The sequence below is a fragment of the Cervus canadensis genome, chromosome 27, assembly GCF_019320065.1.
Source record: "Cervus canadensis isolate Bull #8, Minnesota chromosome 27, ASM1932006v1, whole genome shotgun sequence".
Classification (NCBI taxonomy): domain Eukaryota; kingdom Metazoa; phylum Chordata; class Mammalia; order Artiodactyla; family Cervidae; genus Cervus; species Cervus canadensis.
Window position 1 is genome coordinate 33,283,686 of NC_057412.1, and position 24,234 is coordinate 33,307,919.

Sequence of the window (24,234 nt, forward strand, 5' to 3'; positions counted from 1 at the left end):
TTAGAATTTAACAACTTTGGCAAGAAATAAAGGAGAAAATTTCAACTGCATAATATTGTGATTGATAACACAATATATCCATAGAGGACATTCAGTTCAGTTCAGTTCAGTTCAGTCACTCATTCATGTCCGACTCTTTGCGACCCCATGAATCGCAGCACGCCATGCCTCCCTGTCCATCACCAACTCCCAGAGTTTACTCAAACTCATGTCCATTGAGTCGATGATGCCATCCAGCCATCTCATCCTCTGCCATCCCCTTCTCCTCCTGCCCCCAATCCCTCCCAGCATCAGGGTCTTTTCCAATGAGTCAACTCTTCGCATGAGGTGGCCAAAGTATTGGAGTTTCAGCTTCAGTATCAGTCCTTCCAATGAACACCCAGGACTGATCTCCTTTAGGATGGACTGGTTGGATCTCCTGGCAGTCCAAGGGACTCTCAAGAGTCTTCAACACCACAGTTCAAAAGCATCAGTTTTTCAGAGCTCAGTTTTCTTCACAGTCCAACTCTCACATCCATACATGACCACTGGAAAAACCATAGCCTTGACTAGATGGACCTTTGTTGGCAAAGTAATGTCTCTGCTTTTTAATATGCTATAGAGGACATTACAAATGGTTAAATGAGGTGGAGTAGGCACTTACTGCTTTTCTTCAGTGTCACCATTATTTTTCCAGTTTTTCTTTTGACAAAATATTCACTGTCCACATTGCATTCAGGAAAGAACAGTTTCCACCACCAGTTCCAGCTCTTGACATGTGATCTAAGGCAATAAAACATTTTAGTCTACTCCAATTGCCACCCAAGCCCCCAAAATTGCTTTAAGAATTAGATACGTGAATCAGTTTAGGCCAATGGTCTGAAGTTTTTATGGACATAGAAAATAGTGGTTTTTTTTTTTTTGCTGAATTTGAACTAAGGGGACATAAATTTAGAATTTTCTACTGTACTGAAAGTGAAACCAATGTACATAATAGAGCTGAGCCCCTGGATCTTAAGTTCTAGGCATCTAACCCTACTCATGAATTTTACACAACACAATACATTCTTTCTTTTAGCCTTAAGACAATTGAAACTGTGTTTCTGGTTGCTTTCAAAGTAATCAAAGCAGCTTTGACGATCTTTTAGCCTATATTCAAGCTTATGCCAACTCTATTTTTATAGAGTTGAAAACATAAATGATCAAAATAGATTTAAGGAAAGGTGAAGATTTTAAAAGATAATCAAATTTTCCACATGTACTCAGCCTTTTCTATCAAACTTATCAGACACAACTGGTTTATAGTAAGTTCTTTCCATTCTTTAAGAAATAGATCATTCCTATAAATTAACTTGGACTTCAGCAATGCCATTGAATATGGCAACCCCTGGCCACATGTGGCTGTTGAACTCTTGAAATATGTCTAGTCTGAACTGAGATAGACTCTTAGTATAAAATACGTACTGAATTTTGCAGACATAGTATGACAAAAAGGAATGTAGTATATTTTTAATAATTTTCATGTCGAATGCATGTTGAAATGTTAGTATTTGACATTTTGGATTGAACAAAATGTATTGAATTAATTTTACTTATTTCTCTTTACCTTTTAAGTATGACTACTAAGAAAATTTAAAATTGCATATGTGGTTCACACTTGTGGTTTGCATTAAATTTATACTCGTCAGTGTTTGCCTAAAGTACACAAAAAGGAAAAATTTTAAACTTTAGTGAGATACAAGGGACATTTTTCTTTATATTAATGTTGATTATGATTTCATAAATGTACACATCACCTTAATATATAAACCCTGATAACAATTTAAACTAAACAAAGTGGTGTATACTACCTTTGTGAATACAGACTACTATCTTCTGTATACTGGACCTAGAAGCTTGAAAATCTTGACAAAAATTGACTTATCATTATGTAAACAAATTTACTGACACATGTAGGTAGGACTAGTTCTAAGTACAGTTTGATTGAAAGTTCAAATGATACACCAGGTCTATAGCTTGGCTTTTGGTTGGCCCTGTTCTTAGGTTCTAATCAGTGGCCCCATTGACTTCAGACTCAGAGCATGGCTGCTAGTGCAATAGGCGTGAGTTCTCATCTGCTAGGTCCCCCATAAGCTCTGACATTGGGTTGAACTGGGTCATTTACGTCCTTTGTGGAGGAAAGTAGAAGACTGATTTTGTGATCAAATATAAAATCTATTGTTATGACCTTGTGGCAGAGACTGCTATTGTCCTCGGATATCAACTCTCAGCTTCTTAATAATGGGAGCCTGATTTTTACCAGACACGATAAACACCATATTTCCCAGAGACCTTTGCAGCTAGGTGAGTGCAGTTGCTTAATTCTAGCAATAGGATGTTGTGACTTCTAGAAAATATTCCTAACTGGAATGAGTGTCTTTGTTTCCTTCCTTTAGACTGAAAAACACACGTGATGGCTGAATTTAAGCATCCTCATTTGACTATGAAGTGTAACCATGTGTGGAGGAGCACGGGACAATGTTATCAAAGAAATCAGAAAACCTGATAATTATGAGACTTTTCTGTGAGACTGGTTTGGATTATATAAGAGATATGAACTTCTATCTTGTTTAAGTTACTATTATTTTAGATTTTCTACCACTTAATAATGAACTTAATTTTTATTGATAGAATTCCAAACTATCAATTTTGTGTATGACCCAGGTCATTAATTTTGGAGAGCTATTAACATTAAGAAACAGAATAAATCAAATTTTGCTCACACATCTTTTATTTGGCAAATACTTGGCTTGATATTTCCCTTTATTTTACTTACATATTTTTAGCCATCCTATTTTTCTTTATGTTAATATTTTGATTGCAGTTAATATTGAACATGCTTTTATAATTCTAATGCTCAGGAGTTTATTAGAGTTACTTAAATAGTGTTATGTGAGTAATTATTCAGGTTTTTTAAAAATATAGTTTATCATTATGTAATTTAGGAAGTGTCAGCCTGATTATCAAATTTCCCATACATTTTAGTTCTAGTGTTTATTATAAATGTCTTTATAGTTATTAAATTAAGACCAAAATTTCTGTCTGGACATGAGATTTCACTTTTCCTATGAAGATTTATACAGATGTAATCTTTCTTGTCTTATTTTGAATAAAATCACAGTTATCTATAAAAATGTGTGTGAAATGATGTGTGTGTATAAATAAAATTTAGAAATAAAAAACAATTAAATTTAAAGACAGAGTAAATCCAACTGTAAAAGTTATCAGATCAAAATGAAATAACTTTTTGTCTTCTACTTCGAGGGCTTTCCAAGCGGTTCAAGTGGTAAAGAATCCACATGTCAGTGCAGGAGGCACAAGAGACTCGGGTTCAATCCCTGGGTTGGAAAGATCCCCTAAAGAAGGAAAGAGCAACCCACCCCAGTATTTCTTGCCTGGAAAATTCCGTGGACAAAGGGGCCTGGTGGGCTAGTGTCCAAAGGGTCACAAAGAGTTGGATACAAACTGATCATGCACTTCCTAGACACTTCTATTTAGAAAAGGATTCAGGAAAAAGCAGTACCAAAACAGATGCTTGAGTAAGTTTGTGCTAAATAGGTTAAGAAAAATACAATTGTTAGGAAAAAAAGGATAGAGAATCCTAAAAAATCAAAGGGAACTACAGACCTGAGGGAGTCATGACTAAAGGCCGGTGCAGACAGCATTGGCTGTGATATGAGAGATCCTGGTAAGGGAAACTCTGACAAGTGCTCGGGGCTGGTGCACTGGGATGATGACCCAGAGGGATGGGATGGGGAGGGAGGTGGGAGGGGGGTTCAGGATGGGGGACACGTGTAAATTCATGGCTGATTCATGTCAATGTATAGCAAAAACCACTACAATATTGTAAAGTAATTAGCCTCCAACTAACAAAAATAAATGAAAAAAAAATAATAAGAAAAAAAAAAAAAAAGAAAAGGGAAACTCTGAAGAGGAGAGAGAATCATGTTGAAGTAGACAATCAGGTGAGGAGATGGCTGTAGAAGCCCAGAGATAACCATAAGGGTGGAAGTAGAAAGTAGATTGGAGAGCGGTTAGAAGCTTTAGCAGAAAATTTGGTCACAGTCTAGGTCTGTCTTCATAGCAAGTACAGGATTAAAAACCAACCCCATCAATGTGTTTGTTTAACTGAGGAGGACTGGGTCATTGCAATGAGAATCAAGAAGAAAAGTAATAGAAGCAAGAGGAGCAGTTTCGTCTTTGATGAGTAAGCCCCAAGTGTTGTTTAGTTGCTAAGTCCTGTTCGATTCTTTTTCCAGTCCATGGATCATATGTAGCCCGCCAGGCTCCTCTGCTTGTGGGGTTTCCCAGGCAAGGATACTGGAGTGGGTTGCCATTTCTTCTTCCAGGGGATCTTTCTGACCCAGGGATCAAACCAGCATTTCTTACATTTCAGGCTAATTCTTTACTGTTGAGCCACCAAGGAAGCCCCAGTTCCAAGCTCCCTTAGTGGAATCAGTAGGGGAATTTCAGAGGCGGTAAACATTCTGGGATGAAAACATCGATTGAGAGCAATAGAGTTTCAGGAAATTTCAACCTCCTTAGAACTGCAGTCATGACCATGACTTAAAACTCCAGTCATGACTCTTTGATTCCTGAAGATAGTACAAAACATACATTATAATGAAATGATTTTTAAATCACTGGATCATTTTCATAATTATTTTGAGCTACAGCATAGCAAATAATATTGGATACGGCTATTGCTTTTAAACTTTTCTTTTTCTCTAGGAAATAGGTCCTCTTTTAATTTGCATTATATTGTAGATAAATATAGTTTCCTGGTACTATTTGAAAGTTTCATACTATACATTTAGGGGGATTTAATATGGAATTATACAGAGTTGAACTGAGCCTCATTAATAACAGCATTCATATCAACTCATGACAAGGACAGAGGTTTGCGGTTTTTCAGGGTATGAGACACAAAGGAAAGCTTCTACCAAATGGTTCCCAGAATATTTTCTATGTTCCAGCTCTGTCAACAAGGGAAAAGTCAATGCTTACTTACAAGAATGTTATTTTGTTACACATATGAGTTCTGTTAGGTTTCCTGGTATGTTGAGGTATTAGAGATATGTGTACTTTTTTCCAGGTGGTACAGTTTTATTTCATTTCTGGCATGGTCCAGGTGTTTCTTTTGCATGCCTGTGCATACACATAAGAGCTCAATGAACCCAGCCATGTATTAGAGTGAAAATATTTTTTGAATTATTGCTTTGAATTATTTTTTCAAATGTTTTATATTAGGAAGAATGTAAAATATGATTTTTAATACTGTTGAATTTTTAAACCCATGTGGATATTTTAGGGTAAATTTAATTAGATTTATATTAGTATAATTTATATATTATATTAAAAAATATATGCATAGTTAGAACTGTTCAGCAGTTGAAAAGCTTTTGGAAGCTCTGTAAGAAAGTCAAGGAAATAGCAAGTAAGGAGAGAATGGCTCCTTTTTCCAAGCAATTCAGATTTATGAAGGCCCAACTTTTCATTGTAGCTACACCACCCGACTGAAAAATTCAGCTCATTTTTTTTTCTCATCTGCTTTAAGGACTAGGAACTACAGTATGTGATTATTGATTCTGGAAAGACTGGAGAGAGATAATGAAAAAATGGATTTATTGAAGGATTCTATACAATTCTATTAAAAATTAAGTAGCACTTCCATAGTGCCATAGGAATGTAAAGCACTTTTATTTACACTATCATGCTTGAATTTTCATGAAGGTCAACTATAATTTTGCCCAAACTTGTACCCTTGTTAAATATAGTATATATAGCTATTTCTGTACCCTTGTTAAAATAGTATAAATAGCTATTTATGGTATGAATATTGATTTGGCCTCCTTCCTGGCTTCCTTTATGTATTAGTTTATATGATCTCTATTCTTTCCTTCCTATAAATTGTGTTATCTTGTCTTAATGATATATTCTTAAAAGTTTCCTTAGTATTTCCCTAAAGAAGTTGAGTTCCAGTTAAAATAAAAAGAAAGTGAAATCAATAATGTTATGTTACCATTAACCCTCCCCCACTTATCATACTAAGTGAAGTTAGTCAGAGAAAGACAAATATCATATGATATCTCTTATATGTGGAATCTCAAAAAGTGAAACAAATCAAATTATTAACAAAACAGAAATAGACTCACAGACATAGAAAAGAAACTCATGGTTACCAAAGGGGAAGAGAAAAGAGGGATAAATTAGAAGTTTGGAATTAACAGGTATACATTACTATATATGAAAAAGATAAACAACAATGACCTACTGCATAGCACAGGAAACTTTATTCTGTATCTTGTAATAACCCGTAATGAAAGGAGTTTGAAAAAGAATATATATAGCTAAATCATTTTCCTTTATACCTGAAACTGACACCATTGTAAATCAACTTTACTTCAATAAAAAAAGAAAAAAAAAACACTGAAGTTAAAGGGGATTCAGTCTACTTATATATATGTTAATATAACTAAGGCCTAGCATGACTAAGGCCTAAATCTGGGATCTCTGAAATTATTTCACCTTTGCGTTTTTAACTGCAACCTCTAAAGTCAGTATCCTCCACATTGGTAAAACCTCAGCTCCATGCACCAAAGGGGTGGCCCCCTACAGTCAGGTTCAGACTAACAATCACCCCAAAAGACTGAAGTGATTTCTTAAATACAGGGGAGCTGTAGGACATAACTAGATTTCAATAGAAGTCACTTCTTAAAATGCCCATTTAGGAACTCAGAGTAATATAGCAGGAATCACATCAGGCATTTTTTATGAGCCTTTCTCATTTAATTATTACAAAGCTCTATGATTTAGTACTATAATGACCCTATTTTACAGAGGAGATAGCTGATTTTGAGTCATTTTCTTTAGAGAAATTTGATGTTTTATATCTATATTTATCTCTGTATATGTCCATGTATATATATATATACACATATAAATAAGTAGGTAGACTTATACACATACATTTTAAACTAAAGAGTTTGTGTATATCCTTCCAATTTGATTCCATCACCTACAGCAGAGCATTTTTGAGGGGAAAAAATGTATGATTTGTTGCTGTTTATATAGTTCAATTTAATTAAAAATGTAGCTCCTTTTGAAACTTCCTAAAGAAGCTGACAAACCAAGTGTTGTGAATCTTTAAATGACTGTATTGTGTTCAAATATTTATGGCATGGCAGAGGAAGCTCTAAGACAGCAAAAAAACAAGAACTCAAGCAATAATTGGAGATTTTAGTTTCTGAAGGATTTGAAGTTTCTGAAAGGCAGTGACTGGGTTCCCTGTCATTTTCAAATGTCCTGGAGACCACATAGAGGGTTTAAAGGACTTTAGAGTTAAGAGGGAGAATAATCAAAGGGAATAAGGCAAGCAAATGTTGGAAAGGTTCAGGAATCAGCACACAACCAGGGTGTAAGCTATTGAGAAAAACAGGACTAAATTCTATCTAGGAATTTACAGTGCATTTTATAATTCTTCATTGACATGCTCTAAAAATGTGTAATTTAGCATAATAAAGGAAGTATTGTTTATGAAAAGAAGAGCAGAAATAGGGATATTAAGGTTAATTCTGGATTTTTGAAGCATTTTATCTGTTTCACACATTAGTTCAAATCTTACCTGAATGCTACCAAAATAACAATGGAGGGGGGGCAGAAAAATAAGAAGAAACTCTTTTATACCTCAAAATTTGAGCAGCCAATAAAAAATAATAATTTATATTTACCATCCTAAAAGGGCAACACTAAAGAATGTTCAAACAATCGGATAATTACACTCATCTCCCATGCTAGTAAGGTTATGCCCAAGATCCTTCAAGCTAGGCTTCAGCATTACGTGAACCGAGAACTTCCAAATGTCCAAGCTGGGTTTAGAAAAGGCAGAGGAACCAGAGATCAAATTGCCAAAATTTGCTGGATCAAAGAGAAAGCAAGGGAATTCCGGAAAAAACATTTACCTCTGTTTCATTGACTTGGCTAAAGCCTTTGACTGTGTGGATCATAACAAACTGTGGAAGACTCTTATTAAAGAGATGGGAATAACAGACCATCTTACCTGTCTCTTGAGAAACCTGTATGTGGGTCAAAAAGCAACAGTTAGTATACCCTGTGTGCAATGGCGCCCCACTCCAGTCCTTTTGCCTGGGGAATCCCATGGACGGAGGAGCCTGGCAGGCACAGTCCATGGGGTCTCGAAGAGTCAGACATGGCTGAGCGACTTCACTTTCACTTTTCACTTTTATGCATTGGAGAAGGAAATGGCAACCCACTGCAGTGTTCTTGCCTGGAGAATCCCAGGGACGGGGTCGCCCAGAGTCGGACAAGACTGGAGTGACTTAGCAGTAGCCATAGCAGTGTGGAACAACTGCCTGGTTCAGGATTGAGCAAGGAGTGTGACAGGCTGTCTATTGTCACCTGTTTTATTTAACTTATACACAGAGCGCATCATTTGAAAGGCTGGTTGAGTTACAAACTGGAATCAAGATTGCTGGGAGAAATATCAACAACCTCAGATATGCAGATGATACCACTTTAATGGCAGAAAGTGAAAAGGAACTAAAGAGCCTTTTGATGAGGATGAAGGAAGAGCGTGAAAAGGCCAGCTTAAAACTCGATATTAAAGAAATTAAGATCATGGCATCCAGTCCCATTACATCATGGCAAATAGAAAGGGGAAAGGTAGAAGCAGTGACAGATTTCCTCTTCTTAGGTTCATCATTGTGGATGGTGACTGCAGCCATGAAATTATGACAATTGCTTCTTGGCCAGAAAGCTATATCAAACCTAGACAGTGTGTTAAAAAACAGACATCACTTTGCCAACAAAAGTCCATAGAGTCAAGGTTATTTCTATAGAAATAAAAAATATATATTTTTATTTTTGTCATTTTTTATGTGCCAGTAACATGAAACTATACTCTAGACACCCCCATATGAGCTGGAAGAGCCACAGACATATTTTAATAATCCCTGGTATTGTTAAAAACATCAGAAAGAAACCTTGTCTTTAGACAGTCTACCAACTGCCTGGGTAAGTCTCCTATCCTGTCCCTTCAAAGAGCTCTCTTTGCTTTTCCTTCAGTTTTGGATTTCTGCCAGAAGATAAAGAGCATGTTATTCGACTTGGTCTTTGGAGAGATATAACCGAACCGGCAGATAATTTAATAATACTGCTTGACCTCTTTGTCATATTGATTTATTTATTTACTTATTGGAGGGGAATGTATAGACTGGAATATCCTATTAAGGGAGGTTATGGAATCATCCTAGGAATGTGTGTGTGTATGTGTGTGTGTATGTGTGTATTTCTCTGAAGTAGACATTTGACTAGATACCATATTGAAGATTTATAAATCACTATGCTTCTGTCATTTTATTCTAAACCATTTACCTTGCTGAGTTCAATTTCTATGAAAAAATTTTGAATGCATTTAAAATCAGAAAACATCACAAATTATGAACTATAACTAATGTCTCCAATCTCTGGAATTCTTTTGGTGACTGTCTAGATTTCTAACTGACATCTGTCTCTCTGGAAATCGTGTACATTTAAAAACTTGTTCCTGAGTCAGTCATTTAGATTCCTAACTACAAATATTCAATTATAATTTTATATAAATATTATCCCTGGTTTTGTACACTTAAAAAATCCAACCCCAAATATTATGGTTTTGGAAATGGTGTAATTTTCTTTAGTTCAAATGTTAATTCATTGCAAAATACTGTTCTCTTGAGAGCTCAACTGATACATTATTCAGAGCAAGAAGGCATTTCTTTAAGTGTTGTGATACAACATCAGTAAATATTTATAGAATAATTGCAAAATATTATTGTCATAATATTGGCAAATACAAATTAAATAAATATGTTTACTATGTACAGGGCTTCCCTGTTGGTTCAGATGGTAAAGAATCTGCCTGCATATGCAGGAGACCTGGGTTCCATCCCTGGGTCAGGAAGATCCCCTGGAGAAAGGAACGGCAACCCGCTCCAATATTCTTGCCTAGAGAATCCCATTGACAGAGGAGCCTGGTGGGCTACGGCCCATGGGGTCGCAGAGTTGGACATACTCTGTGACTAACACTTTCACCTTACATGTACAGGGCAGATTTGACATTGAGGAATAAATCTGTGAGGAGGTAGCATGATATATGTGTGACATCCACTACCACGTTATAGGTTTCACTTTAAGACTAGCTTTCCAGATATAGTATCTAATTCCTGAGTATCTTCCTTCCTATTTAAGTAAACCACCATTAATTTGACAGTGGTATAAGCTTAGAATTAATCATATTTTTTGTACACTTAGTCAATCATAATAAAGAATCCAAACCAATTCATAATTTGTAGGCAACTCTTTGATTACCTTTACGCTTTTCTCTTTATCTTTCTTGCTGTAGTTATTTATTGTACAAAGCAAATCCAAGCTTTCCTTTCTACACCTGACTTCCTCTAAGTAAGGAATATTTTGTTATCTGTATTTTACCCAGAAGTTACTCACTTTGTTAAGTCTCCAGAGCATGACTTAATTAGTCTCATTCTCCAAATGAATTTTGAAACCATCAATTTGTACAATTTGTGAATGCCACTTTGAATTTTTCCACTACTTCCCTGTCTGACTGGGAAATAATTAAAAACATTTATAGTCTTTTGATTTTCTGCATATTAGGAAGCATAACTTCATAGTACTTAAGACAGCAGACAAAAATCCTTGCATTTGCATATCTTGTTTTATTTTTACAAGTTTCCAGTGAAAAATCATCCCTCTCCCTCTTTTCACCATGTCATAGATGAGGATTTTGAGGACAGTGAAAGTAAGTAACATATCCAGAGACAGCACATGTGATCAGTAGCTGGTATCAAAGCTCCAGATTCTCAAGCTGGGGTCTATTTTGGATCGACCTTGGGGTTACTTCAGTAAAGTCACTACTCGCTTTTTCTCTATTATTTTTAACCACTGAAAATTGTTGTAAATTTTATCTCTCAAAAAAAAAACTCCAAATTTTTATAAATTCCTGAACAAAAGAATTTTAGACAAAGAGAAAATGAGAGCAATAATCTCAACTCTGACAATCAAAGATTCCCAGAAAAAGAAGTTAGTTTCATAAAGTATGATGCTCAGAAAAGAAGAATTAGAGATAGATTTTTAAGCTGTACACTTAGTGAAAAGTATTGACACTAATTACTCAACATTTCTGCAGTGTTGTTTTGAATAATTTAGAACTATTGGACATTCAAAAAAAGTTTTAAATGCTCCTTGAAACTTACAGTATTGAAATACTCAGATGTCAGTTACAGGCATTTTTCCTAGCTTGTTTTTAACTTGTTAAAAATCCAGCCACAAGCAAAGTTGTATTCCTGGAAACCTAAAGATTCATTCTAATTTTATTTATAGATTTCAAATCTGAGACACACATATTTGAAGATTTCCTATTACTTTACACTTTGTTGAGTGACCCCTAATTAATCTTAAAAGAGAGAAATGATAAAGATTCTCACTAGATTCTATACAACATCAAGTCTGGTCTAGGTATCTGAGATTAAATATAGGATTTTGTAGCTTAAAGTACTTAGTGGCATTAAAAAATACCTAAGGGTACAAAATAAAGGGTAAATGTGGTTATTAAATATACATTTAGAGTACAATTTGACTGAATATATTTATAATAAATAGGAATTTTTGTTTATTTATATTTTTGAATTGAGCATTTCACAAGCAATGTAAATTTGGAGTGCCCAACATCATGATAGAAGAGAGTAAGTGGAGGTGATGGCTATGGAATGAACTTGAAAAATAATTATTTTGTGATTATCTGATTGTTTCATCAAAATGTTATGCATGAAACTGAAAAGCATATAGTTCTTACTGAGGCAAATACAGATTTCTTGGTATCATGATTGTGTTATGTTATTTTGAAAGAAAAATTATGAATATGTAAGAAAGTATTGACAAAGCTTCATCAATATTTTGGTCTCAAAAAAAAAATTAACCAGGAAAAATTCTATTAATTTCAAAGTAGGTAAGTATATCCAACTTCTCTTTGAAAGTCATTTTACCAACAGAAGTATATATTGCAACACATTAGCCTCTCTGGTTTCTGAAGGCACTAATTTGTATTATAATTATCGGAAAATTCTTGCTTCAAAAGAGTCCTTTTTGAGATAACCAAACCTAGTTAATTTAGCTTTTCATTAGTACTGATTTCATTAATTTTGTTTTACTCTGTATGCCAAACTTAGAAACAAACTTTTTAAGCCCTGACACTCAAAATTCCCTGAGTGGAAAGTCACTTTGTAAGTCAGAAAAAAATAAAACTTAAAAAGAAAGTGAATTCCTTTCCACTTTGAAAATTGATGATTTCTCATTCTCAGAATGAAATGGATAGCTGGTAGTAACTGACTTTTTGAGCATATTTATAAAATTACACAAATTGCTAGCACCTAGACATGTGCAGTAGAATTTTGTGAAGCTGTATGTACTTACATTACTATTTGTTTGAAATGTTTTGATTTCTTAAGAATATGTTATATCCATATTTAAATATAAACACAAAAATAATTTCAGCATCATATATAAATAGAAAAAAATCCATTTACTTCTCTCCATCTACAAGGTAACCAATAATTATTGCCATAGCTGTGCTTATATTAAGACATATTTTTAAATTTTTATTAAATTGTACTCAGTAAAATTTATTAAGCATTTTATTTTTTATTAAAAATAAATATTTAATTATTAAACAATTTATTGAAATATTTTCTAATTGTGTCTTAAGAAACTGGATTCTATAATCTTTTTGTTGAATTGTTTCAAGCTCTTGTTTGTTTCCTTCAAGTTGTTTGTCTGTAAAATGGGACAAGTGAGATATTTCATAGCCATTTCACCCCAAAATGGTGTGCGTTGCAATTTTGGATGCTCCACTAATAGATGAATTATTTGTTGGAGTAATTCATATGAACTTACATACACCACTAGGGTCTCTGCCAATAATGGAGCCCAATAACATGAAATAACAAATGGAGAAAGGAATGGCAAACTAGTATTCTTGCCTTGAGAACCCGGTGAACAGTATGAAAAGGCAAAAAGATAGGACACTGAAAGATGAACTCCCCAGGTCGGTAGGTGCCCAATATGCTACTGGAGATCAGTGGAGAAATAACTCCAGAAAGAATGAAGAGATGGAGCCGAAGCAAAAACAATACCCAGGTGTGGATGAGACTGGTGATGGAAGCAAGGTCCGATGCTGTAAAGAGCAATATTGCAGGTCAGGAAGCAACAGTTAGAAATGGACTTGGAACAACAGACTGGTTCCAAATAGGAAAAGGGTGCATCAAGGCAGTATATTGTCACCCTGCTTATTTAACTTATATGCAGAGTACATCATGAGAAATTCTGGGCTGGAAGAAGCACAAGCTGGGATCAAGATTACTGGGAGAAATATCAATAACCTCAGATATGCAGATGACACCACCCTTATGGCAGAAAGTGGAAGAAGAACTATAGAGCCTCTTGATGAATGTGAAAGAGGAGGGTAAAAAAGTTGGCTTAAAGCGACATTCAGAAAACTAAGATCATGGTATCTGGTCCCATCACTTCATGGCAAATAGATGGGGAAACAGTGGAAACAGTGGCAGACTTCTTTTGGAGGGCCTCCAAAATCACTGCAGATGGTGACTGCAGCCATGAAATTAAAAGACACTTACTCCTTGGCAGGAAAGTTATGACCAACCTTGACAGCATATTAAAAAGCAGAGATATTACTTTGCCAACAAAGGTCCGTCCAGTCAAGGCTATAGTTTTTCCAGTAGTCATGTATGGATGTGAGATTTGGACTACAAAGAAAGCCGAGTGCTGAAGAATTGATGCTTTTGAACTGTGGTGTTGGAGAAGACTCTTGAGAGTCCCTTGGACTGCAAGGAGATTCAACCAGTCCATCCTAATGGAGATCAGTCCTGGGTGTTCATTGGAAGGACTGATGTTGAAGCTGAATCTCCAATACTTTGGCCACCTGATGCGAAGAGTTGACTCATATGAAAAGACCCTTGACGCTGGGAAAGATTGAAAGCAGTAGATGAAGGGGACACAGAGGATGAGATGGTTGGATTGCATCACCGACTCAATGGACATGAGTCTAGGTAAACTCCAGGAGTTGGTGATGGACAGGGAGGTCTGGCGTGCTGCAATCCATGGGGTCACAAAGAGTCGGACACGACTGAGTGACTGAACTGACTTACTGACTGAATAATGTGGTGATTTGAGGAAACCAACTTTTCTCCAGTGAGCAGTTCTGTCTCTCTCAGTAAAACTCACTCTAGCATTTCAGAATTTATAAAATCATTCTTAGGATTCATTTAAGGAACATAAGTATGGGGTAACCCATAAAGTTTGGCAGGACACCACAAACCTATCAAAGACGTGCATGTTTAAATCAGTGTTTGTTACTTTTATATGTGTTTCTAAATATATTTGTACTATTATATCACAAACTATGAATTTATTAGGAAATATTTGCCTCTTTCATAATAGCCTAGATAGAACTCATCAATTTGAAGTCGGTAATACAAAACTTGAATATTTTTAGGCATATATCGAGTGGTGAGCGTTGAAGAAATACTAGCTGCCAAATCATTGGCTTTTTGGTGGTCTCTAATTTTTATATTACTTCATTCAAAGCTACTTGTGGCAGCATATGAAATTCAGCAGGATAGACAGGATAATTTACCAAGTATTTTTTTCTTTCTTTTAAATATTTTACAAAGTCAAGTAAGTTTTCCAATCCCTTTAACATCATGATTTTTGTAGACATTAGATTACATCAACAGCTCTAAATAAATTAACTTCTAAAATAAAACAATTTTATGACATTTGAATAAGTTTCCTTGTTGCTAAAGCAATAAGCTTCAGTGATACAAATCTGAGTGTAACATATGGCCTCAGCCTTAGGCCAGGGTGTTCCCTTTGAATTATTCCAGGCTTTTCCTTATAGCGCTGTGCTTCAAACATGAATCCAATTACCAACTGCAGTCAGGCAATTGAAAGGCTGCAGGAGAAATACTCTAATAGATGGGGAGGGTGGGTAAAGGACTATGATTTGTGTGGTAATAAGCAAGAGAAGGTCAATTGTAATAGGATAGACTGGTTTCCAAGACAGAGCTAATGTAGGATGCCTTCCACTCCATTGAGGGATGCTATCAATAGATTTGTTGTTTTCATTACCAAGAATGTCACTTACTGACAAGAAGAATAAAGAAAGTGTGAGAAGGCTTGTTGATGGATCAGGTGATTAAAACCTAGGTTGTGGTGAGCAATTAGCAAACTGATGACCTTTTTTGAGGACTGGGAGTAGGAGGTTGAAAGAAAGGTGCTATGTAAATGTCTACCTGAAAAGACTAGTTTTATGTTCTTTAAGATTTATGTTCAAACTCTAGATTCATAATAGGAAGGCTGAATAATATGAGTCTCCCCAAGATACAATCTTTCTTTTTATGCTCCAAGTTATTGGATTTCTTCTCAATAGAGAAAACAGAAACGCAAAAGAATGCCTACTGTTCATACCACATATTTTTAGCATTGTAATTCCTTATACTGGTGTACAGATAGTACCCTGTAAGCTCTCACAACAAAAGAATTCATTCCGTTCATGGGGTTTCTGTTTTCCTTTGAGTCCTGAGTTGAGTTAGTCTCATAGCCAGATAATTCTTCATATGAGTTATAGAACAAGCAAAACAAATGACACTGTGAACCTAATAATGCAAAAGTTTTTTTTTTTTACCAGAAATATCAAATATATTTTTATAAAGATAAATCCTATACCAAAGGAATGACTTACCCAAGGATAATCTTATCGAGGTTCTCACCCCTATTCTTTGGCGCTAACCCATGGAGAACTATAGAAGACTACTTCATTTTTCAAAGTTTGTAAAAGGCTTTACTTCCTCTACTCCTCAGTCAAAAAATATAAAAGAGTGCCCTTTGCAATTTCAAAAGCTTACTTATAATTACAAATAAAATTAAAAAAATATCTCCTCGTCTTCTGGTACAGTGTGCCTTTGTGATTTTTTTTTTTTTTTACTTCAGAGGAGTATTCAAATCCTAAAAATGTACAATTCTTTCAAAACAGTAATAACTTCATTTAGTTTTTCAGTTTCCCTGATGGCAAGCACTCATTTATACTTAAGAATCAGCTAAAACTCAAAAAGTCATACAGTGAATTACTGAGAATTTGAGATGCAGTCAGTGTTAAGCATCTTTCATTGAGAAGACTGACAGCTACTAGGACAAAATACGCCTGTGCAAGCTCTCTAAAATTTCAGTTAAATATATCAAAAGCCGTTTAACTAATAAAAAAGCCACTGTGTTAATAGAGCCATCCGTGGCTTTTTGGCACCTCCTAAATGAAGGATGTCTTCGGGAGTAGCCCTTACACTGTGGAGCAGCCATCTGTTCACCGTATCTGATGGCTGTTCATTCTGAAAGAGCTCTCCGGCTTCTAGCACTTAGGAGCGATTAGCTGATGCCCAAGGATCTTGATACCGCACGTTCCCTGGGCAATTAGAAGAGGAGAGAGTCCATGAGAGCTTTAAGAGGCAAAGATATGCCTTGTTAGCAGCTACATTTGAATCAAGCTTTAGAGCACAACAAAATCCTATGTAAATATGCCCCTAGGAAAAAGAGAAAGATTTTCAGGCTGATGTCAGAAGAAGAAAAAAGTGTTTTTTTTCCTAACATTATTCTTTTCTACTCCATTTTCTATTGGAAATCAGGTTCTATATTTGGGGGCCAGGGGGCAGGGCATTTCGTGGTTAGAAAAAGACAAAAATTTTAATTGCTCTTGTCACTTGCTCTCCTCAGCAATTTATTTTCCCAGCAATTACAACTGCCTTTCATTGGCTATTTCATGAGCACGGCCCCTGCTCCAGTGCAGATTTTAATTTTTAAATATTGGGCTGCTGCTGATGCTGCTTCTGTTGACATGAAGGGACACTGTCTGGAATTCTTTGACTTCCTCAGGAAATTTTATTTCCTGTTATTTATTTAAGAATATGTTTCTGTTAATCATTTTAATAGATTATTCAATAGACCTTTATGTTCAAAGAGTTTTTATTCTTAACAAATGAATAGAAGAGACCAGAATTCTATATAACTATCTTCTTTTTTCTGACCTATTTTTTCTTAAAGTTGCACACAGGTTTTGTCAACTATGGTAAGGCAGAGTTAATGGAAATCTTTGTTCTATGATAAAATTCCATATATTCCCAACGAAATTTTGATCTTTTCTTTCATCAAACATTTTATATAAGTATACTCAACTATAGAAAACTTTCTCTGTATAAATCTCAACACAAGTAAATAATAAACTAGGTACATGATATTTTCATAAGTTCCTGTGAAGCCACTATTTTTCAAGAGAAAATATGATATTAATTAAATACATCAACTGCCTGTTTAAGTAGTAAGAAGTTAATAAATTAAAAAATGCTTCCCTTGTAGAAGATATAAAGGAGAGTTCTCAGATTTCCTATGGGACATTAATATACAATCAATAATTTTGATTCATTTTTTTCCCTTCAGTCATCAAACTAGAAAAAGTATGTTGTATTTTGAGGGCATCTTAACTGGAGCACAAACATGACCAAGAGTATCTCTTTGAGATGGAGACTCCACAAAGGATGACTGGTTGTGCTCCTAAGTTGACATCGGCAATCTCTGTATCCATTATGGCAGCAAAAGGAAATCAAAGTTCGTAGGTGAAACGCTCAGAGAGCTGAGTCACCAGTAATAATGGCATGCATTTGAAGCCAATTGAGTCAATATCACAAAATAATCTTCAAGTATCAGATGAGGTTTTCACAGCGATAGTGTAGAGTTAGAAGTCCTTAAAAAGACTGCTTAGTTGGGTAGGAAATGTCTTGTATATGGGAGTAATATATGCATAAAACTATAAGTTGTATAATAAGTTTTATTTTAATCACTTCCCTAAACAGTGTGATGATATTTCCCCCTTAATAGTATATTGGCACAATTCAATTCTTCTTCCTAAGTTAAAATTTAGACTGTTTAATTTGTAACTTGGACACAATTTGGTTTGACTAAAGCCAAGTGGATTAATATTAATCATTAAATGAAATTAATGAAAGCACAGGAGGAAATGCCAATTAATTGGGCATAACCAAAGAAGTTTTTCTCATTTATTTTCCTGGAAATAGAGCTGTGAGGGGAGACTACAAAGCTACTAAATTTTATAATGAAAACTCATTGAAAAAGACAGAATAAGCCCTGAGTATTGATTACACACTGCAGGGAAAGGACTAACTGGATTAAAATTCTGAAAGAGAGGGCTTAAATTTGAAAATGGAACTTGCCATTATGATGTTTATGCAGGGAAATAAGAGTCAAAGGCCAAACTTTCCAGGATATGAGTTCAGATCTTCAAATAACAGCATTTGAGAAAGGAGGTGAAAATAGTTCTAAAGGCCGGTATATAATACCAGGTATATCAACACTTCCTCAGAAGATTCTGAGTTAAAAAAGAAAACACTAATGCTAGAACAGCAAGCTCCCCAAACTAAAACAGCTCCTATCACAGGGATGCTGAAACAATTGATATGAGCTCAGTTTAACTCTTTCATTTTATATCATAAACTTGTGCCCTCTAACCACTTGAAAATTTGCTCAGCACAGGCAAAATACGATTGTATAAAGCTCCGATTCTGAACTCAAGCGTTTTCAGTCCAGCTATAGTGGCACAAAGAGAACAGAAAATAAAAGGTGACCTGTGAGAACTCCAAAGGAAAATTCTGGAAAATAATACAAAGTCAGGTTAAAGCAATCACTTTCGAAAATACAATTTTTGAATTAAAACATTTTTTTCTTTGAAAGATAGAACTTTGAAATGCATAGCTTCCTTTTATACCTTATTTATTATCTTTTTTAACTTATTTTTGCAAAAATATTTTTCCTCTAAGGTTAAGATGAAAATTTAGTCACAGCTGATGCTTATATATTTTACAGTCATATGTAAATCAACCAATAACCAAGTAGAAAACAGCTTTCTACTTTTGATTCTCCAAATGGTAATGACTCGTTTCCATCTTTGATTCTGAATATGGTTGATCGTCTGCTTCCTTAGAGGTCATCTGAGCTGCTAAAACAGAGTGTGGAGTTATTTATTCAGTTGTTGCATATTAGTTCCTCAGGAGTTAAAAGATCTGAACAAATATAAAGTCTTAGACTACATTACATTACCCTTTATTAGTGGGAAATTCAAGTCTAGAGATCAGTATTAATCCAGTCCCTAAAATCTGCTTGTTCTATGAGAGGGACCCCAAACTGACCTCTGATCAGGTTATATTAAAAGGATTTTACCCTTGTTACTAATTAAATAGCTGTATGTGCATTATTTCCTTTACAGTCAAGTTATGACATCAGCTCTCTCAAGGAACCTGAGACAAGAGAAACTTGAAGGCAAACAGAATCAAGTTCCCATTTAAGCAGGAAGAATATATTTTGCATATTTAGGTCCTGACATTTGGCATCTACTATGCAGTAGCGTATTGTGATTAATATTCCAGCATATCACATGTCAACATGTTCTTTGTTGAAGTTTGAAGAGAGCAAACTTAAAGACTTATTAAAACTCAAACTTTTCAGATGTTAGTTACCTGCTCTTTCTAAGACAATTTACCTAAGAGCCCCAGAAAGCAAAAATAGTGGCTCAAAATGTCATAATTTTTGGTCCTGGAGTGGAGTATCTGAATATACACCGGCAGGAATATTGAAGGATTTGGTTTGTTTGACAACCTTGGGGACAATGTTTTGGTAATCCTTCTTTTTTCATCACATATAATAATACATCTGCTGCTTCTACCCTATCTGTTTTGCATATATATATATATATATATATATATATATATACACACACATACATATATATATTATTAAGTGCCTTCCTATGCATATATATTCACCCATTGCATGGAAAAAGATGATTACCATAATGATTCTGAAAGTGTTCTCATTTCAGAAAGAAAAGTCTATTCTTCATATTCCTCAAGGGCACAGAGTTTTGCCCCTTCATACATGTTTTTGAATTTTCAATATACATTCATTTCTCCCCCCTGAAATTATTAATGAGACTGTGCAAAGCTAAGCTGTATCTGCCTTTTCATAAAGGCAGATAATTTTCTTTGTTACATCACAGCTGCAGAGTAACCATAGCAACCAACTTAAGAAACAGAAATAGTTATTATTCTATGCCTTCCATGTCTAGAACATGCAAATGGAAGAAGTGCTATTAAGGTACATTAAAGAAAAGAAGTTCTCTCAGTTTTACAACTATCTTCATTTTTTGACACTGCCCTTACAATCATTTTGCTTGAATAAATCATTACTAAAATAAAAATTCAACTTGTCTAATATATACAGTGGTGGTGGAGGTTTAGTACCTAAGTCATGTCTGACTCTTGCGACCCCATGGGCTGTAGCCTGCCAGGCTCCTCTGTCCATGTCTCCAGGCAAGAATACTGGAGTGGGATGCCATTTCCTTCTCCAGGGGATCTTCCAGAACCAGGAATCGAAGCCAAGTCTCCTGCATTGCAGGCAGATTCTTTACTGACTTTTATGCTTGCCTGCCAACATATACAGTGAATCATTCAAAAGCAATGAAGATAATGTCACACTCACAGATAAGGCCAAAGATGGTCTGGTTTTGTGCCTACTGTTCTCATTTTTGATGACTTTGGTGCTTTGGGAAGTTTTCTATAGTAAAGCACAGGTATTTGGGTCTCCAGCCTCACTTTCTAAGCAGTGGTAGAATATCATACTCTAATAAATTTAACCTCACATCTGTCTGGATCACCTTCCTTAGTTTCCTGCCTATGGTTAAAGGTCATGGTCTATTTTTTTAATAAAAATTTTTAATTTTTCAAATTTACAGAAAAGTTAACAAAGTTGAAACAGAGAGATTTCATATACCCCTCAGCAATTTCAATTTCCCATAATGATTTCATCTCATATTGTATCATTGGAACATTACTATTTAGTTGGGTTTCACCAGTGATTCTACAAATGCCCCTTTTTATATTCCAAGATCTAATCCAAGGAAATTTTTCACGTCTCTTGGATCTCTTCAAGTCAATGATAGAACATGATAATGTATCATTCTTTCCATGATTTTCAGTCTTAAGGAGGTGTGTGGGACCTGACTGGCTGAAGCTTTCTCATGATTAGACGTGCGTGATGTGTGTTAGGAGGGATAGCTCTGAGATTAAATGCCCTTTTCACCACATTTTGTCAGGTGGCACACGGTATCAACACGCCTTAGTACTATTGGTGTTAACTTAAGCACTTGTTTAAGGTAGCATTTGTCAATTTTCTCCTTGTAGAGTTACTAGCTGCCCTTTCCACAGTCTAGTTATTGGAAGCAAAACACAAATCCATAGCCCAAAGGAGTGGAATTGAAATTTCACCTCAGAAGAGGGATATTTCTTTTTATATTATTTGGAATTCTTTTCTCTCTCATTTATTTATTTATTCTATTTATGTCATTATGGATCCAGGCATATTGCAATCCAATGTCTAGTTACTCATTTTGTCACTCAGGTTATTCCCATTTTGACTATTGGAGGCTCTTTCCGGTTGACACCTGAGTGTCTTTGCCACGACCTTTTGCTTTTGACTTTGGAGCATTGCTTTCTAGTACTGCCCAATGCTCCAGGGCTCATGTTACACATTATCTGCCTCTTTCCTAGAATCAGCTATTTGTCCTAGGGTCCTTGGTAACTTTCAGTTCCGTTCAGTTCAGTCGCTCAGTCGTGTCCAACCTTTTGTGACCTCGTGAATCTCAGCAATCCAGGCCTCCCTGTCCATCACCAACTCCCGGAGTTTACCCAAACTCACTGGTAACTTTAGAGAATGGTATTTAAAAACTGAGAATTCAGCGGTAGGGGGATGATAGTTTGCTTTGCAGTTAAATCCAGTTCTGCTGCTTCCACATACTCTTTTAACAAACAGTATTAGCACTAACCTGAATACTGTAGAGAAAAGAAAACTAAGTTTTTCTTTCTCTTTGCCTCATTTCACTAGGAATACATGGAAACATAGGTAGATTACCTTAAAATCACAAAAAATTTATATTGTACAATTTGATTCTTTCTCACAAAGTTTTGGTTTTATTGAGAAGTGGGGCGGGCAGCAATGATCTGAGGAAGGTGATTCTCTTTTCCCTGATAGCTCAGTTGGTAAAGAATTCACCTGCAATGCTTGAAACCTGGGTTTGATTCCTGGTTTGGGAAGATCTGCTCGAGAAGGGATAGGCTACCCACTCCAGTATTCTTTGGCTTCCTTTGTGGCTCATCTGGTAAAGAATCTGCCTGCAATGAGGGAGACCTGGGTTCAATCCCTGGGTTGGGAAGATCCCCTGGAGAAGGGAAGGGCTACCCACTCCGGTATTCTGGCCTGGAGAATTCCATGAATTCTTCATGGGGTCGCAAAATGTCGGACATGACTGAATGACTTTCATTCACTCACTCATACAAAACATTTGCACACTTTAAATGTCAAATACTCCTATTATGGGAAAAAATAAATCTTTTTGTACCATCAGGATATTTCTTGTCATCCCCGAGTAATGAAAGTAATAAAGCAAAGGTTTTGACCCCACTGACCTTGTGGCCTCAGCAAAGTATGCCCTTATGATTCTGCCTTAGTACGTTGGTTCAGGTGATGGGGTCTGTGGGGACATATCTGCTGGGGATGCAGCTGCAGTATTTGGGACTTAGGCTAATGATGAGGTAGGAGATGTAAATAAACTAGAGGAAGGATATTAAAACTAGAGGAAGGATATTATATGGGGGAAGGTGAATTTTTATTGTATAGTACTCTGAAAATTCCCCCACATCAGAGGGCACACTGACTGCATTGATCTTGGCACTTCAGTACCTTGTTCTGGGTTTCATCACCCTCTAGAAAACTGCATGAATCATAGGTTTTCTTGGAAAATCTATTGTCTTTTAAAAAATACATTAAAACCTACATTAAGAGTCAAGAGTGGAAAAAGCTCTGTCAGTACAATTAATATTTGGCTGATTAGTGAGAAATAATTGGTCATTTCAGTCAAATTCAGTAGGAAAAGATCCCTATGATTTCATATACATTATTATAATTGTCACCTTGGTTAATATCTTACAAATGAGATACAAAACTTAGGAGAAATTGGTTCACCCTTATTACAACTGCAGTGACTGAAGGAAGCATCATCATTTATAACATCTGGGGTATAGTCTACAAACACTTGCATAATTTGCCTTTGTGGTAAAAATTTGTCCTCTTTTATTTTTTAAATACCACCCAGAAAATTTCACCTTAGGAGTAGAAAATGTGGAGTTGAATGGCCTGGGTTCACAGACCTAGATCGACCACTAACTAGTTGAGTAAACTTGGCCAAGTTAACTGCTCTTGCCTTGGTTTCCTCATCAGAAAAGTATGAACAACAATATATTTCTGGTCTGTAACCCTCACAAAATCATTCAGTTTATGCTAGAACCAGTTCCTGGGACAGCATATGAGTTATACTGGTCTTTATTAAAATTATAATTATCTACTTGAGAATTAAATTAAAAAATATTTCTTTTTAAAGTTGTCATGGCAATACAATTTATAGGAAATACTAAATTATAAATAAGGAAAGATGAGAGACAAGAAGTCATTGTGTCAAAGTGAGGTGAAAGATTTGTCTCTGTTTTGTAGTAAGTGACTTCATTGTTAACATCTGAGGAAACTACTTTGGGTTGAGAGAAACAGGAAGTTCTACCACAGCTGAGAGAAGGTCGTGGGGGAGATTGTGGAGGAAGCAATGCCAGTGGCGGGGGAGGGACAGTCGCAATGGTACAGGGAGGGTGGCCATCCAGCCTGCAATCCTGGAAAGCGCTGCGCTAGCAGGGCTGCCGAGCTCCTCGTCCACACCTGACTAGAACCTGGAGTTTCTTTCTCAAATTACTCCAAACCCAAGAGGAGTACTCCCAATGTTGGGTCTGTCGGGCATGGTGGTAGCAATGCTGGACTTTCCAGTTCCTAGTGCTTTGAGCTCTACTGTCATTAACACGGGCATCTCTGGTGGCTCAGACGGTAAAGCGTCTGCCTGCGATGCCGGAGACCTGGGTTCGATCCCTGGGTCAGGAAGATGCCCTGGAGAAGGAAATGGCAGCCCACTCCAGT

The 24,234-nt window shown here is 35.8% G+C and overlaps 1 long non-coding RNA gene across 1 annotated transcript; it reads right to left on the reverse strand.

The window, feature by feature from the left end:
• Positions 1-1,246: 1,246 nt before the first annotated feature.
• Positions 1,247-20,576, reverse strand: LOC122428971. Its single transcript, XR_006265861.1, has 3 exons — positions 20,429-20,576; positions 3,263-3,272; positions 1,247-1,259 (listed from the first exon to the last, which is right to left on the reverse strand). It is a non-coding gene; the product is annotated as an uncharacterized LOC122428971 (long non-coding RNA).
• Positions 20,577-24,234: the final 3,658 nt, after the last annotated feature.